General features: G+C 36.8%; 1 protein-coding gene across 2 annotated transcripts in view; it reads right to left on the reverse strand.

Moving 5' to 3' along the window:
- SLC25A21 (solute carrier family 25 member 21) overlaps positions 1–17,301 on the reverse strand; it is a 306,932-nt gene that overhangs the window by 179,525 nt on the left and 110,106 nt on the right. Inside the window, exon 1 of one of the 2 annotated variants that reach the window (XM_060759046.2) lies at positions 1,551–1,584. The exons of the other annotated variant lie outside the window; for it this stretch is intronic. The gene's annotated coding sequence lies outside the window, so the exon portion shown is untranslated. Of the gene's footprint in view, positions 1–1,550; positions 1,585–17,301 lie in introns of those variants that run through there. 2 annotated transcript variants of the gene reach the window in all.

Genomic DNA, 17,301 nt, shown 5'->3' on the forward strand with positions numbered 1-17,301 from the left:
ATATGGGCTTTTTTGGCATCTCATTTAGTCTATATATAAGGAAAAGCCTTCTAAATTTTGAATAGGGGACATCTAATAAGGGACACCTGCTAGAAATAATATCAAAATATTATAATAAGGGACACCTGGCAACACTAGCAGTTGCGTACTTGCAGTGCAGAAGCAGCTTGCATACACATTGGGCATTGCGTGTGAAAGGACTACATACAGCACACTAAAAGAGAGCTGCAAAAGAAATATCTAGGCAGATCCATGGACTCTTTCTGCTTTATTGAATAAGATACTATATGAGATTTTTCAGCTTGGACCTGTGAATCTTTGTCATTGTGCATAATTCTCTGCTCCAGAACAATTCCAAATAAGAGGCTATTTTTTCCATTTTCATCCTTGCAATTATGTAAGGATGAGGTAAATAAGACATTGTTCTACAAAGTGCTATACAAGTAAAATGGTTTATTTATAAATTTGGAAAGGCATACTCTGTGTCTTACTTTAATTAGACTTTTACTTGAACTTATAAATTCAACTTTTTCCCCAAACTGATGCTATGGCCTAAATGTTATTGCTAGTTCCAACAAGAGTATCCTCGTTGATTCAACTGCAGAATGGTGAATCAACAATCATGTAAATCCTATTCATTCAGCAGGAATGGGCTAGTTGATATTAGCAACTGTACACTGTATAGTTTCTATTTAAAATGCACAAGTCACACACCTATTTGAAAATTTTAAAAAATGAATTAATAATCCAAGTAACATTTCCCAAATTATATTTTACATATTACTTTCTAACTATGTGCAGAATTTTCTGTACTTAAACAAAAAACCTTTTGAGCTATAATTCCAATACTCTCCCATGTTCATTATGATTTTAGTATTCTTATCCCTAAAAGTAACTTTTACAAGCTCTGAGAATAACAGTATATATTTTAATCCAGACAGTAAGTTACGACAATGTCCAAGAGTTAGACCTCCTCCAGTTTTGACCCACAACTTTCACAATCATTAATCATACTGGAATGTATAGGAATGGTTCATAGGAAGTATAATATGAAATACTGGTAGGATATCAGATCTCTCTTCACCAAATAAGGAATCTTCTTTTTAGTAATTATATGAGGTTTAGCATGTTATTTTCCAGAATTTGTGCACACTATAATTTTTAACTCTAAACATTTTGTATATTTTTTTCTTTCAAATATTACAATAGCAAGATAAACATTCTTAAGTTGAGAGTAATGTCTCATCAAATATTCATGTATTTAAAGCAAATTTCATGGGACTGACACTGTAATCCAAACCATATTTATTAGTATCAGTAAACATCTTTATGATAGAAAAAGAAGCTTTTTAAAAATAATATAACTTTTCCACTGATGCCTAAGCCCTGCAAAAACAATAACTCCTATACTAAAATATTAAAAGAAAATGGCAGTTGCCTTGTTTGAAATGCTCATTTCACATATTGTTAATTTGACATAAAGAGATTAATTATTTACATTTTTTTAAAAAGAAACTGATACCCAATTTCAAAAATTCCATATTTCTTACCTTAAGGATGGTTCATTCCCACCAAAAGGTTCCATTAGGTATTCTTTTACTAATGGTCTATAATAGGGTACTACAGGGGTCTTTTTGGAAAGGAAAGCTTTTTTCAAATTTTATTTTAAATATCTACTGTGTGAATCACCCACCAAAAAAATTCAAGAGAAACATAACCTCCCAGTTATGTATAAGCCAACGATAATTCCCATTCACACATTACACAATATTTATTCAACTGGACAGCACACATTCAGCAGTTACCTTTTCTTTTACTTTCCTTACCTTTGTCTAATAACAAATAGGTTAAAGGCTTTTACTGTCACCTAGTGGATAAAGGTAGTAGAAGTATCTACCTAGGATTTCATTTTGGAAACTTATTACTGTTTAAAAAACTGGAACATATACAGCATGTCAAGTTAATGTCTTTATAGATGCCATTAAACTGCAAGGGGAAATTTATGGTGGCTGAACTACACTGACTACATTACTGTTCTGTTCACTGACAGGTTCACCTTCAATACATCCTTTGGTTATTCACCCTTTATTATGAAATGTTAAAAAATGTACACTTCCTCGGGGGAACCTCAAGAAGTAAATATTCAGTATGAATGGCTGCTACCATATCAGCAATGTTCTCTAATCTGGCCTGGTTCATACACTGCCTTCTATCCTGCATAACTCTTCTATAACTTGGAAGGAATGTTCATATAGAAACCGATTTCCTGTTACCTCAACTTCCACATGCATAACCATGATAGTGTACAAAATCGTCTATGTCTGGTGATATATGAGGAAACTGCCTGTCTCAGTGCCCAGGTTCAATTCCATGCTGAATTATGTACCTGACTAGTTGATATTGGGCCAGTTCCTGTCTCCCAGCCTAATTTACATCATAGGATTATTATGCTGAAAAAATGGGGAGGAGAGGCATATAAATGACCTTTCATGCATGGAAGAAAAGATGCAATATAAATATAGGACTTGGCTTCGTGAAGCTGCTATCCTGTAGCATTACCACAACCAGGGATGATGCTAACTTACTGATTTGATGACCCTCTGTATCGCATATCTCTGAGCATCACATGACTGATAACTTTGCAGATTCATAACCACACTTCTGGGTAGCAGCCCAACTCTGGCCTCCCATAGTCCCGCTGCCCCAGAAATTTAGTTATTAATATTTTTTTATTTCAGTATGAGCAACTTTCTCGGGCCACCGGTAACACAGCAGCTGTTGAACCACTGAGCTGCTGAACTTGCTGACTAAAAGGTTGGCAGTTCAAATCCAGGGAGCAGGGTGATCTCCCGCTGTTAGCCCCAGCTTCTACCAACCTAGCAGTTTGAAAACATGCAAATATGAGTAGATAGGTACAACTTCTGCAGGAAAGTAACTGCACTCCATGCATGACCTTGGAAGTGTCCCTTATGTCCTTCCGAAAAAGCCTTAAGACATGGCTGTTCGAGAAGGCATTTAATTAAGTGCTATAACAATGTGGTAAAGACGACTGGAATGGAACAAGGAATATGAGATTGGTTATGATTCTACTATGAGACAAAGCGGATTATTTAGTGTAACTCTGTAATTGTTGTATTGTTAATATGTTGTTGTAATTGCCTTTTTGTAATTGCCTTTTATATGTGTTGTACACCGCCATGAGTCGCCCTAAAGGGCTGAGAATGGCGGTTAACAAATGCATCAAATAAATAAATAAATAAATAAATAAGGACAACATTCTTCGGCTTAGAAATGGAGATGAGTACCACCCACCAGAGACAGACATGGGGAAGGCTTTATCTTTACTTATGAGCAACTTTGCAGTTGCTACGAAGTTTAGGTTACAAATTATATATTTAATTACATACATTGCAGTGAATTGAGTGGGGAGAAGGACAATCCCATCCTCTGAGTCACATGCTGGCAAAGAAGCAAATTGAAAGGGGCTATTGCTGGACTTTGCCCATCAATGGCAGGTGACGAGTTTGTCACAGGGAGGTGGCAAGGGGTGATGCAAGACATCATGCGATGGGGGCTTCTTTGATGCTTGATTGTCATCTCTGTGCCCTTCAATGGATTGTCTCCTTGTCATGGTGAGGGGGCTTGTGTGTTTCAATGAACCTGTGGCCATAACCACCAGAGTCATGCACTCCCAGGAAGGGCCGCAGGGGAGGTTCCAGACCAAGAACAATCCGAAAACCTGAAGACCTCAATGGCAGATCAGGTGGAGAGTAACAGTCTTATTAGTAACATCCATATTACAATGGCTGTGAAGGTGGAAGAAGGCTGCAACAGATTGAGAAGCCAGCACTGTGTTAACCATGCCACTGGTTGGGACCCTCACTCTGTGAAGACTGTGTGTTGATCAGCTGTGCATCAATCTCCATACATTAAAAAAAAAAAACCTCACATACAGGCTTCTTCCATCTCTGTGCAATAAAGTCCATAATAGATAGTTTGTTTTTTTACAGGAGTCAGGTACACAAGGACCAGTCCTGGGATACCATGTTTATTTATCAAAAAAAGTAGCCTTCAATCATTGTATTTCTCATTGTCTAAAATACAGCTTTTAGCTTAATCCTATTTTAACATGAGTCCAAACTCTATTGTTAATTCCAATTAAATAGACCCATTGAAACAACGGGATTTACCTCCACACTGACACATCATTCAACAGCTAATTTAGTGAGTCTATTATATCATGGGTCCACTATTTTTCACATGTGTAACCAAGTGACACCAGAATGTGGTCAAGATGGGGAAAGTTCATTCTGCCGTGGTCAGACCTCACCTGGAATGCTGTATCCACCACAATTCGGGAAAGATATTGACAAACTGGAATGTGTCAAGAGAAGGGAGAGCCAAATGGTATAAGATCTGGGAGTTAAGTCCTATGAAGAGCTGCTTAGAGAGCTGGGTATGTTTAGCTTGAAGAAGAGAAAGTTATGAAGGGATATGATAGCGATGTTGAAATATTTGGAAGCATGTCATATTGAGCAGTGGGCAAGCTTGTTTTCTGCTATTTTAGACACTAGTACATGGAAGAATGGAAAAGTAATTCCTCCTAAATATTAGGAAGAACCTTTTGACAGTGGAATATGCTGCCTCAATGTGTGGTAGTCTCCTTCTCTTGAGATTTTAAAACAGAAGCTAGACAGAAATGATTTCATGGCGTATTCCTTGATGATAGGAAGTTGGGCTGGATGGCCCTTGCAGTCTCTTCCAGCTCCATGATTTCATGAATGAATCCAAACTACCTGGGCAAATGGTAGTAGGCAGTGCAGAGCAGGGCTTTGGCTGGTGGGCTCTTGAAATAAAGCAAAATCATTTTTCATTTTCGTTCATGTGGAAATTGATAATGGAATATATAATGAACTTGGCCTATACGTGCAAAGGCCTATACGTGCAACTACATAGAAAGACTTTTTCCGAGTACATTAGTGGCTATACTATTATTACCAGACTTATCTATCTATCTATCTATCTATCTATCTATCTATCGATCGATCGATCGATCGTATTCATATACCACTTTTCTCACCTCTGAGGGGACTCAAACTGGTTTATACAGAAATAGTGGCAAAATTCAAAACCTTACAAACTTACACCAAATTACAATCAAAACCATAACAAAGTATAAATCAGTGGGACAATTCATCATAAGATACATTAAAAAGACATTTAAAACATGAAACATAAGAATTAAAACACCTAATAAAAATATTAAAATAACGTGATCCAAGTATGTAGACCGGGCCATTCCAAATGTTAGTTGTGGACTTGGACTTGGGGACTTGACTTGCTCTAGAGTAGCAGGCTTGCTGTGAGATTGTGAGAAAACACTATAGTATGAAGCTATTCCCTGAATACAGTTTTTCTCTTAGTTTATACTGGGACCATTATTTCACAATTTATTGAAAATACACTTTATGTATTAGTCTGATCCCTGAATATTCTTCCATATTTAATTTATTTAACTTCTTATTAGGTAACTAAAATACTGATAGTATGGCCCTAAGGATAACCCAATAATGCCACCATTTATTTCCACAGAGAGACAATACCAATAAAGTGCTCACATTAGCATGGCCACAAAAAAGAAATATGTTCTATAAGGGTCCAATTACTGTTAATGAACTTGACCAAGATGAATTATATTACTTCCAAAAATGTCATGTACTTCTCATTGTCTTCCTCGACTCATCTTCTTGATGTCAAAATGCAGAGGGGTTTTTAAAAAAATAATCACCATTAATTATCCTGTCCAGCCAATCTGTCCAGTATACACAAGAGAATTTATCAGGGAGAGCTTACTTTTGTAATATCTGAAATAGCTGGGTTGACTGAAAATAACATATGTGCAATGAAAACTAATTTGTACTTGATAGCAGTGGTTAACATGCCAAGGTTAATGAGACCTAGAATAATCTAAAGGATTAATGTTAGTTACACAATTGGAAGCTACAGCACCTGAGACAGCTGTGACTTAATGCACTGGACTTTATTTGAAAAAAAAGGAGGGATGGAATGGGATTATGTGTAATTTTCATTCCTACACAGGGAATGAAGTTAATTTCCCTAGATGAAGTATTACAGTAAGATTGTAAATTAGAGCGAAATTGTAGTGACATACAACTGTGTTGAAAATGATAAATAATAAGAAAACACAGTAATATTGAAATTCAAAAAATTAAAAATATATGTAGAAAGTTAATCGTGGTATCAACTGTGTTCTGCATGTATATTTATTGCAGGGATGTAAAAAAGAACCATTCTCATTCATGACCATGAATGTTCATGTACACTGCAGAATTAATGCAATTCGATGCCACTTTAACTGCCATGGCTCAATGCTGTGGAATTATGAGAGTTACAGTTTTACAAGGTCTTTAGCCTTCACTACCAAAGAATACTGGTGTCCTCCCCCCAAACTACAAACCCCACAGCATTGAGTCATGACAGTTAAAGGCTGTCTCACTGCATTCATTTTACAGTGTAGTTTATTCTTAGACATCCTATTGAAAAGTAGTTGGCTACAATGAGATTTTTCTCATTTTGGATAGTTTTTTGAAAATTAATTTACAAAAATCTGCTGTTTTGCATAGAAAATGTAGGGTTTTTTTTTCAGACAAAGAATTATTTTTTCAAAAAAGTTCCCAAACATCAAAATGTTCAAAACAGTCTTGCTTAGCAGAGAGAAAAGTTTTCCACTTCTTTGTTCTTGAAGCAAGAACATATCTAAATGTATCCTCAAAGATCACAGGGGGGAAAACCCAAAGGGAAAATTGAATAAAAGGGGGAAATGGTTCCCCAAAGTGGGTTTGTTTCGCTGGAAAGGCAGGAAGGACAACTTCAGCTTAGTGGAGAAAATGCAATGAAATAACGTGTTTATAAACTGGTCATGAAAACAATTGTTTTGCTAACAAGAAACACAGATCAAGTCGAATTCCATTCATATAAGCAAACACAGAGGCATTGAATGTATTCCAGTTAGTGCAATAAAACTATTCCTGAGCTAATTTTCCCTAATGTTATTGCTACTAACTATCTACTAACTATATATCGACTTTGAAATACCCTCCCCAAGGATATCAGACAAGCCTCAACGCTGGTAGTTTTTAGGAAGAGTTTGAAGACCTGGCTGTTCCGGTGTGCCTTTCCAGAATAGGAAACTCGTAGCATCACGTCTCAGAAGCACCTTATTAGAGATTTCAGACTGTCTGCACATTGCACTTACTCATAGTCCTTGCTTGTCATCTGTCACATCCAGCACTTTTTAACTGTACCCTCTACATTCGGCTCGGCCCTAGTTTTATTATGTCACGGTGTATTGTTTTATTGCTTTAGTGTTATTGCTGAATTGTTTTTGGTTTGCTTATGAGTTATGTGTACTGTATATTGTTGTTTTATTGAGGGCCTTGGCCTTTGTAAGCCGCATCGAGTCCTTCGGGAGATGTTAGCGGGGTACAAATAAAGATAATAATAATAATAATAATAATAATAATAATAATAATAATAATAAATGTTTCTGTATTGTCCTTCTCGTGGCTATATAAATGTAGTGTATATATAAATGGAACTGTGCTTTCTCTTGTTTCTTGTAACTGATTTCTTTCCTTCTTTCCCTGCCCTCCTTCCTTCCTTATCGGCTTCATATCAACATATTGTATTTATCCCCATAGTTGAAGGCATTTATCTTTTAAAAGTCATAAGATCAGCCTTTTCATTATCTGGCAAGAATGAAGCACTTTGGATGTTTAGCCAATGTTTAGGCATAAATTTGGATAAGTTGTAATGATATACTTTCAGAATTTTCCTCTCTCATTAACCTCTCTAATTTTTCTTGTCTTAGGGGAAAAATACTCAAAGAAACAACAAAAAGGGACAAAATCTGCTATTATAAGCTATGTGAGTTATATATGATCCTATTTTGAGCCATGGCATGCTGTTAAAGTTTTCTTTTATCAAAAATGTTTGATGCTGTGAAGACAAATGAAAAGTATGTTTAAGAATTTAAGAAAATTATTTGAGAGTATTTCTGAAGGGATGATATTGTATTGCTGTGCTCTGTAAGGATTAAAATAATATTGCAACATCACAAAGAGATTAGCATCATTCCTATTTTATACTTTATATGATTTCACCACTTAATGATAGATTAACTCCAGTAATATCATTTTCCTCACCAAAAAATCCACAAAAGAAATATGCAAAGCTGATGAACAGTTTGAGACCATCTGAGACTTATTCCCTGAACATTAGTTTGGGTTAGTGTATACTTTACCTATACAACACCTTTCTGCTCTTCTTTAGATATGTTCAAAGCACATACAATTAAAACATTGTATCCAGTGATTGTATCCAGTGGAAGCTGATGGCACCCATGACAGTGGGCAGTAAATCCATTCTCATCTTTAGCATGAACTTGAAAGTCTATTTTGGGCATAGGAGTCAGCACCTTTAAAGCAGGCATGGGAAAACTCCGGCCCTTCAGGTGTTTTGGACTTCAACTACCACAATTCCTACCAGCCTAATGGCTATTAGGAATTGTGGGAGCTGAAGTCCAAAACACCTAGGGGGACTCAGGGCGGCTTCCAATTGGCAACAATTCAATGCCGCATAATAAAATACAAACAGCAGTAATTATAACAGTTAAAAGCATAAAACATTAAGACATAAAACAGCTGAGTGTCAGCTGCATTAAGATCACTCTGACCAAAAGGTCATGAGTTTGAAGCCAGCCCGGGTTGGAGTGGGTTTCCAACCAATTGTGTGTAGCTTGTTGTCGACCTTTGCAACCCGAAAGACAGTTGCATCTGTCAAGTAGGAAAATAAGGTACCACCTTAAAGTGTGGGGAGGCTAAATTAACTGATTTATGCAGCCATAAAGAAGACTCCAGCAAAGCATTCCAGCGGGGAAGCATGCGGGAATGCGGAAGTGCTTCATCAGTGTCACAGATGGACAATTAAAGCGTCAACTTCCCTGGCGGCCAGAAAAAGTTAAATAGCCTCTGTGTATGTCTGTATATGTTGTATGTTAAAATTGGCATTGAATGTTTGCCATATATGTGTACACTGTAATCCGCCCTGAGTCCCCTGCGGGGTGAGAAGGGCAGAATATAAAAAAGCTGTAAATAAATTTAAAAAAATAAACAATATACTTACAGTCCACTGAGCTATTACCAGTCTGGTGGTCATTTATCTAGCCGTATACTATGACTGAGTACTCTGTTTAACTTATCCACAATCCTTTTCCAAGCCATTGTCAACATTTTCAATTGTCCTTTCTGCCTAATTGCCCGAAGGCCTAGTCCCACATCCACATTTTTACCTTCTTTCTAAAGATGAGGAGGGATGACGATGACCTGATTTCCCCAGGAAGTGAATTTCACAGGTGGGGGCCATCACTGAGAAGGCTCTGTCCCTCGTCTCCACCGAACGTCTATCCCATCACCCTATCAGACTTAGTTGATAGGATCAAGGGAGAAGGTCTTTTTGGTGACTGCTCCCAGAATCTAGAAATCCCATTCCAGAGAGCCTAGAATGGACCCATCTTTGCTCTCTTCTGGCAGAAGATCAAAACCTTATTATGCTGTCAGGCTTTTGCAAAGTAAATTAAACTATGAAATGTTTAATTGTTTTTTAAAATTTCTATATTTATACTTTCATTAATTATATATTGTTTTTAATTTGTATTGTTTTAATGAGTTAGCCACCTTGAATCCCAGTATTGGGAGAAAGGCAGGGTCTGAATTATTATTCTGATTCTTATTAAAATGTTTGATTTTATTCATTTGTTGGTAATATATCAAAATCCCATGGAGATCAATGCAATTTGTATAGGTTGGTTCAAAAGTCTGCATAGATGGAATTTTGCTTTTGCAAAAATCTGTCCCATTTCATTTTTGATTTACGGAACATACTGTAGGTCCATCAAATTTTAAGTAATTTTCTCCACCATTCCCTATGGTTCACTTTTTAAATATTCTCACTGAACTTAAGAAAATATTTTCAAAGACTTAAAAAGACTGAAGTGGTGAAAAAGATGACTAGCCTTTTGGTAGTACAGCATGGTAACATTCTTTAATATGGTCTGAGTCTCTTATATGAAATGTGGAATTGTCACAATTAGATCAAGTTTATGTAGAATGTAAGCTGTCACCATCGATAGAGAATGAAATGAGAACCAAAAAAAAATGGCCAATAAATATTCTATAAATCTAGAAAGAGTGCACAGAATTAATTATAGTCAAGCATTCTTCCTCTGGCCACAGACAGCTTATATACACCTGGATTCATAAAACATGTCTTAATAGCAGGTTAGTGAGGGAGGGCTAGCTTTCTTTCTCATTATGGCATAGCTAATGCGCAGGCAGGATATCCAGTCTAGGTGTAAATGTCCACATCAGATTATGATAGATGTTCTTAATGCATTGTTGACACAGGCCGACTTGTCCAGTCAAGTTTTTAATATTTCATGTATGTCTCTCCAAGTTTCTTTATGCAACAGCTTATTTTGCTCATCTCACCTCTAATGGGTTGCCATTAAGGAAACCTGTTTCCCTAGTAATAGAAAACCAGAGGAGCCCTCCTAGATCAAAGGTCAAATGCAGTCCATTTATTCTTCCTTTCTTTCTTAATGCATTCAGCTACACATTGCTGATAGTTAGCTTATATGTCCCTCCAAGGACCTGGGTTCCTCCCCTTCCTTGTCTTTTGAAACAAACCGTAAATGATAATGAAATGCTTAAAGGCATATGAAGGGGTGTCCAGTTTCATCTACCTGGACAGTCTGGCAGCATAGTGTGTAACAATAAACGAGTGTTCTTAAGTCACAGCATTGCACTGGAAATGAGGCAGAACCTGTGTATTTTAACAGCTTTTTACAACTTGTAACCACTAGCAAATTTATTTTACTTTCTAGGGGAAGTCCAGTGAAATGTTCCTAAATTAAACTAAGGGGTCTTTCAGCCTTGAAGGCAAAACTCATTTCTGCAGAGCACCTGAATGTGTACAGGTGAATCCAAAAGACTGGTATGAAAGATAGTTTGTCTTCTGGCGAGTCTGACTCACTTCCAGGGCTGCGATCATTTATTATCCAGAAAAAGAAAGGGTAGCTTTTTGCTCGGCAAACACAGTGGTGGTCTTCATTTCCATGATGAATAGATTTACCAGGCCTGCACTAAAATGCATGATGACATAGAGTTTTCCAAGAAGTCCCACAATGTCTTCCAGAACTCAAACTCACACCTGACGATGTTTTTAATGTATGTGCCATAAAGAGTCAAGCACCTAGCTGTATATCATTTCCCTCCTTCAATTTGCTACAAAAATGCAGGGCAACCTGTGTAAAATATATTACCTTGTACTTTGATGGATCTATTCATCCTAAAGATTTAAGTGGAGAGAAATGAATGTCACTTTAACTTAAGAAAAGACCTCCCAAAAGTGTTCCTATATTATAATTATAATATAATGACCATGATGAAGGGCAAATACTGTAGGAACCTATTCTAATCTATTGGACCTATGGAACGCGAAACACTGACCATGAGATTGCTTACTGTTATGCTATGGTGCTATATATATACTGATGTTTTTAATCTGTTAATTATTAATTATTGTTTTTATATTTGTATGTATTTGTTTAAGGGCATCGAATTGTGCCGTCTGTGTAAGCCGCCCTGAGTCCCCCCTCGGGGGTGAGAAGGGCGGGGTATAAGTAACAGAAATAAATAAATAAATAAATAAATATATGGACATACACATACACCTTTATAATTCCCACCACCATGAGGATTATTTTATTTTACATATTAATCCTTTTTGAGACAATCCTTACAGATTTACATACCATATAACATTTGTATCCTATTTCTTATGGCCTGATCTCTAGACTTATTCATAATATAATTCTTGACCTGGTTCCATCTTTCTTCAACTTCAACCTTTTGAATCATTTAATTCTACATCCATAATTTCAAATTCCATTTCATCCACCATATACTGATACCATTTATTTACTGTCCACTTTGACTTGTCTTTCCATCCCAATAATATCACTACTTGTGTACACTCAATTATTGCTTCCTTTATTTCCCTGTAATTTCCCATTCCCTCTCTTTGTACTAAGGCTGCTTTTTCTTTTGTAATCACCCAATTGATTCCTAATATTTGATTTGACACATTTTGTATAGTCTACCAGAAGTATTGTACCTGTTCGCATTCCCACATCATGTGCATAAACCACTCTTTCTGTTGACATCCATGCCAGCACTGACTGCTCCCCTTTTTATAATAATACACTAATTGACAGGGAAGACAACTGAAGTAAGTTTTTCCTCGTTTCTCTTACTTTTTTCTTGTTGTCTGTATTGTCTCTACCACTTGTCTCATATCTTGTTCTGTAATGTGTAACTCCATTTCTCGCATACTTTTCACTTGTCTTGTTCTGTAATGTGTAACTCCATTTCACACATACTTTTCAAGTCCTGTATTGTACACTGGTTGGCCTCTATTAGCATTATAAATATTTTATTAGCCTGTGCCTTATTTCCTTCCACTTTTTCTCTCATTATCTTTTCAAAGGAGGTGTCTTCTCTTTTTACTATATTAATATTTTCTTTAGTATTGAGAAGAGGATGATGTTCCAGATACAGGAGTGTACCGAGATCTCAAGTACTTGGTCCCAGTCCTGTGCTCTCCTGCTAAAACCTCCAAACAAGCTCAAGCTCCCCAAAAGTGTTCCTGTCCTTATAATGAACATAAGCTTTCTCTCACGTTGATACAGATGTTTATTATGAATTCTTTAGAAATCTATTTTGTTAACTTTGAAGAAGTTCTGTAGAAGTTCGAGTCGCCCTAGGGCTGAGAGCGGCGGTTAATAAATGCAGCAAATAAATAAATAAATAAAAATAGATGCATCTCATTGATTCTTAGCCAAGTGTTACATGGCTATCCATGGTGCAAGCAGCTTTTGTTGACTTGATGTTATAAATGCATATTTTTCCAGGTCTGTTCTAGAGAAACCAGGACAGACTGGTAAAGGATTGGGAAAAAATCTATATCGATTTAGGATAAAGTGGCTGTAATGCTTAGGGGAAGTAGGAATGCATTCCAAAAAAGAGCAACTATTTTCATTTCACACGATACCTTCCAAATGTCCTGATTAGATAGGGCAGTCACAATTAATTCACAGCCATCCCATGTTTTCAGCTGCTTTAAAAATGCCCCAGTTTCTTTTTCCTCTTCCCAATTTCCTCCTTTGACCCACTGCTGCAAAATGAGGTCAAAGTGAAAAGTAGTTCACATTCAATTATCAGAGTAGAGAGGGTGAGATCTTGCCCTTTCCAATAGACTCAGGCAGGAGCAAACTGCTGCAGTCCCTCCTAGCTTGGATGTTTCTACTTTTCTATCTTGACCACAGCCTGATATAATTTGGCCACATGGATTTTGTGAAATTTTGAGGGTATGTGTAGACAGAGTAGAAACATAGGAAGCACTGATTGATTCCAGCTATCAAGGATGCAGAATCTGATGTGAGACACAGATAAGGATGCCCCTGGGGGAAAATAACAGAGATCTCTTCCTACTTTTTGTTCATTTGTTTTGCAATTCTCCTTCTGAGTGGCTAGGATCACTGTAACATTTCTCTAAGGATATAGCAAGACATAATCTGAAACGCATATGTACTGTGAGACTATTTAAAATACTTATTGCCAAAGAGAACTGGTTTTTACTATCTTCTTGCTTGTGCTTTTTTCCAGTTTGCCCAATGGCAAAACACAAGAAAGCTGAATATGTTTGGCACAAAACTAAGAGCTGGCAGGGCCACTGCTCCTGCTCCTCAGCCTCATCTCTCCTTCTTCCAGCCCCAACACTTCATGCCCAATTTACAGCCAGCTGTGCATTTGGTGCTGAGTGATGACATCGGTCCAGCTGTGCACTCCAGCTGACATTCCCCCTCCCCACTGTTTGCCACTCCATCTGGCATCCAGGATTTTTTTGACACAAGTCAAGAAAAGGCAGCCTAGTTATATATGTTCAAACATGTGACATTATTGTGGATCAGAAATGCAATCCCATCCTAATCACCATCATCTTTATCATCTGTGCAATTCTACATCTACTGTAAAATGTCTGATCTATATTTTCCATTGTAAAAAATGTCTGTTTTGCTCTTCATTTTAAGAAATACTCTTTCATTTGGGAATAATATTGCAATAATAGAAATCAACTGGCTGGTGGCCAGGAGGATAAAGAAAATGATGGAGGGGGAGGGAAAGAGAGAAAGATCCCAGACATTTTGATACTAGTCAATAAATGAAAGCACTGTATGTAAATAAAACATTCTTTCCAACATGATGTCAGCTTTTAAGGGGGGAGTATTTTAGTTGTTACAGATGTATGTTCTTTGCACCTGTAAAATCTGTTTTCAAGTTTTTATTTCGGCAATCTGTCTGTCAGAATAAACCCTTGTTATGGAAAGTTAGCATTAATACTGTTACTGTAGAAGTTTTCCAAAGTCACAAAATTGAATTAGGCTCATACTGAGCCTGTGTGTTAGAAGAATTACTATGGGAACTTATGCGCTTCTCTCTGTTGGTTCAGACACACATAAATCTTTTCCAGCTTTACTCAAATGCTGGCAGAAATTCTCAATACGTGCACAGAATGACTGTTCAAGCTAAGAGACCAAACTAAGACTACACACAACTATGAACTTACAATACTGCAGCATTATCAAATAGGAGACAAGAGAAAATACAATAATGTCAGTTCTACAGTTCTTCTCAATATTCACCCTGCTAAGCATTGGGAACTCTTTGTTTCTTTGCTCCCACACAGCTAGCAGTGAGAAAGCAACAATAGCTAGTCCTAGAGATATGCAGATGTTTTGCAAGTATCCTTACAAGGGACAAAATACGAAGGTCAGTAAATAAGGCCAGAGTCTGTACCAGCCCCAAGTTCTTGCAACATGGATGTATGGTGCAAGATGGTTTTTCTGGTCTTAAAAGCAGCTCCACACGCATAGCTTATTAACTGGAGGATTCTGTGAGTGGTAGACCAAAAGGTCCTATATATATTCATGTACACATTGATCTCATGTATAAGTCAAGGGCAGGTTTTGGAGCCAAAATTATGACCCATGGATGATATGTCTAGTGTCATGCTATAGAGGGGAAAACACCTTTCCCACCTTCGGGGGCTGGCCACTCCCGGCATCACTGACATGTACCCAGCAGGCATTCAAAAAGGCTAGAAGTTCTGCTGCAGAAGAGACAGTAGATTCTTCTAGGTTTTCCTGGGATGGACTAAGCTCTCATCCTTCACTACTCCACTCAGAAAAGGGGGTGATCACCTTTTAAAATAAGAGTTCAGAACTGACTTTGATCCATGGATCCAGGATATTTGAGTTAATTTTTGCCTAAAATTTCTAGACATATAACCATTAAAATCTTTACATGTAACGTATAACATATTTTAGTAAACCATCCTTGGTGTTTTCAGAACATGGACACTAATGACTTTACAAACCTGTTATAAACCTGTTATTCCACTGGAGTTGCACTATCATTGATAATGGGTGCATACTGGGGTGAGCATCTTTGATTGTGCACTTCTTTTAATTGCACAATTGTGTCAATTGGATAGTTTGTGGGCCTGTGGCCATGCTTCCTTTTTTAATTAAATATTTATTGTTTTATAGCGTATACCAAAAAAGACAATAAAAACAAAAAAGACAAAAAAGAAGAAAAAAGATATACAAGAGAGTAAGCAGGTTTACAAAATGGTATACAGTCAGCGCTCGTGAAACATGTGAAAAATCAAAATTGGCTGTACATTCACTATACCTTAACATTTCTTTTCTCTCTAACCCCACATCCATGAACCCAACCCCCATGACCTCCAACACTGGATCACATAACTAACCAGCAACAACCCATATGTCTTATTTCACTAAATCCCCTTTATGGCAATCATCAAATCTACCTTTGTCATATTTTCAACATACCCAGTGCCAGCCTCCATTTGTTTGTGAATTCTTCATTAATTCCTCCTCTGCTTCTATTTGTCAGCTTGGCCATTTGGATATAATCTACTGATTTGTCTCTCCAGTCTTTAATAGTTAACTCCTCCACCCCCCCCCCCCCCCGCCCCATCCATCTTTTAGCTATTATTAGTCTCACAGCAACAAAGCAATATTGACAAATTTCTTCATCTCCTGCGGGAATACACCTTCTGAATAATCCTAATAAGCACATTTCTGGGTTTTTCTTGACCTTTTTATTGATCATATTGTTTTTTTCTTTCACCACTTTTTCCCAGAATTCCTGAACTACATTACATATCCACCATACAACCTGTGGCCATTAGGGCTGAGCGGTTTTGTTTCGTTAATTCGTAATTCGTTAATAATTCATTATTTTTTTCAATTACAAAACGATAACGAACCATTCTGGAGCAATTTTTTTAAAAAACGAATTTTTAAACACGTTTTGTAAATGCTTCGTATTTCGTTATTGTATTCGTTTCGTTATTGTTCCGAGGTCGTTTCGTTATTATTTCCACATGTCTGGGGCAAGTTTTTTGTTTAATTAGTGAAAAAAAATTATAATATCACACCAACAGTCAACAACAGAGGGAGAGGGAAGCTTCAGAGGTTTTGGGAGGTTTTTTAGCGTATTTCGCGGTCGCGTCCGCCATTAACGAATCGATTCGTTATTGTTTCGGAAATCGATTCGTTAATGTTTTGTAATTTTTTTCACATTTACGAAATGTTGTAAATATCGAACTTTTTAAAAAGAAATTTTTGTAATTATTTTAAATAATGAAACGCAAAACCCCCCAAAAAACAAATCAATTTTAGAAACAAATTTTTCCGTTGTTACCCAGGCCTAGTGGCCATACTTCTGAATACTCTCATAACCTGGTTTTTCTTTACTACTGCTGTTCCATTTTTTTATTTTAGAGAAATTTTGCAATTCCAATTTAGGAATTGGACTGAAAGGACTGAAAGGATAGGACTGAAAGGACTGACAATTGTGGAATTGGAATTTAAACTATGAGATTGTGAAACGCTGACCATCAATGTGGTTTGTATTGGTTTTATTGCTTTTACTGGTTTTATTGTTGTTTTTGCCTATAATCATTATTGTTTTCTGTTAATTGTTTGTTATTGCTTGAATTGCTGTTTTGTTAACTGATGTTATTGTCTTTTGCTGTTATGTGATGCGGGCATCGAATTGTGCCTTGCTTTTG

This window comes from Anolis sagrei, chromosome 1, assembly GCF_037176765.1.
Source record: "Anolis sagrei isolate rAnoSag1 chromosome 1, rAnoSag1.mat, whole genome shotgun sequence".
In the NCBI taxonomy this organism is placed as follows: domain Eukaryota; kingdom Metazoa; phylum Chordata; class Lepidosauria; order Squamata; family Dactyloidae; genus Anolis; species Anolis sagrei.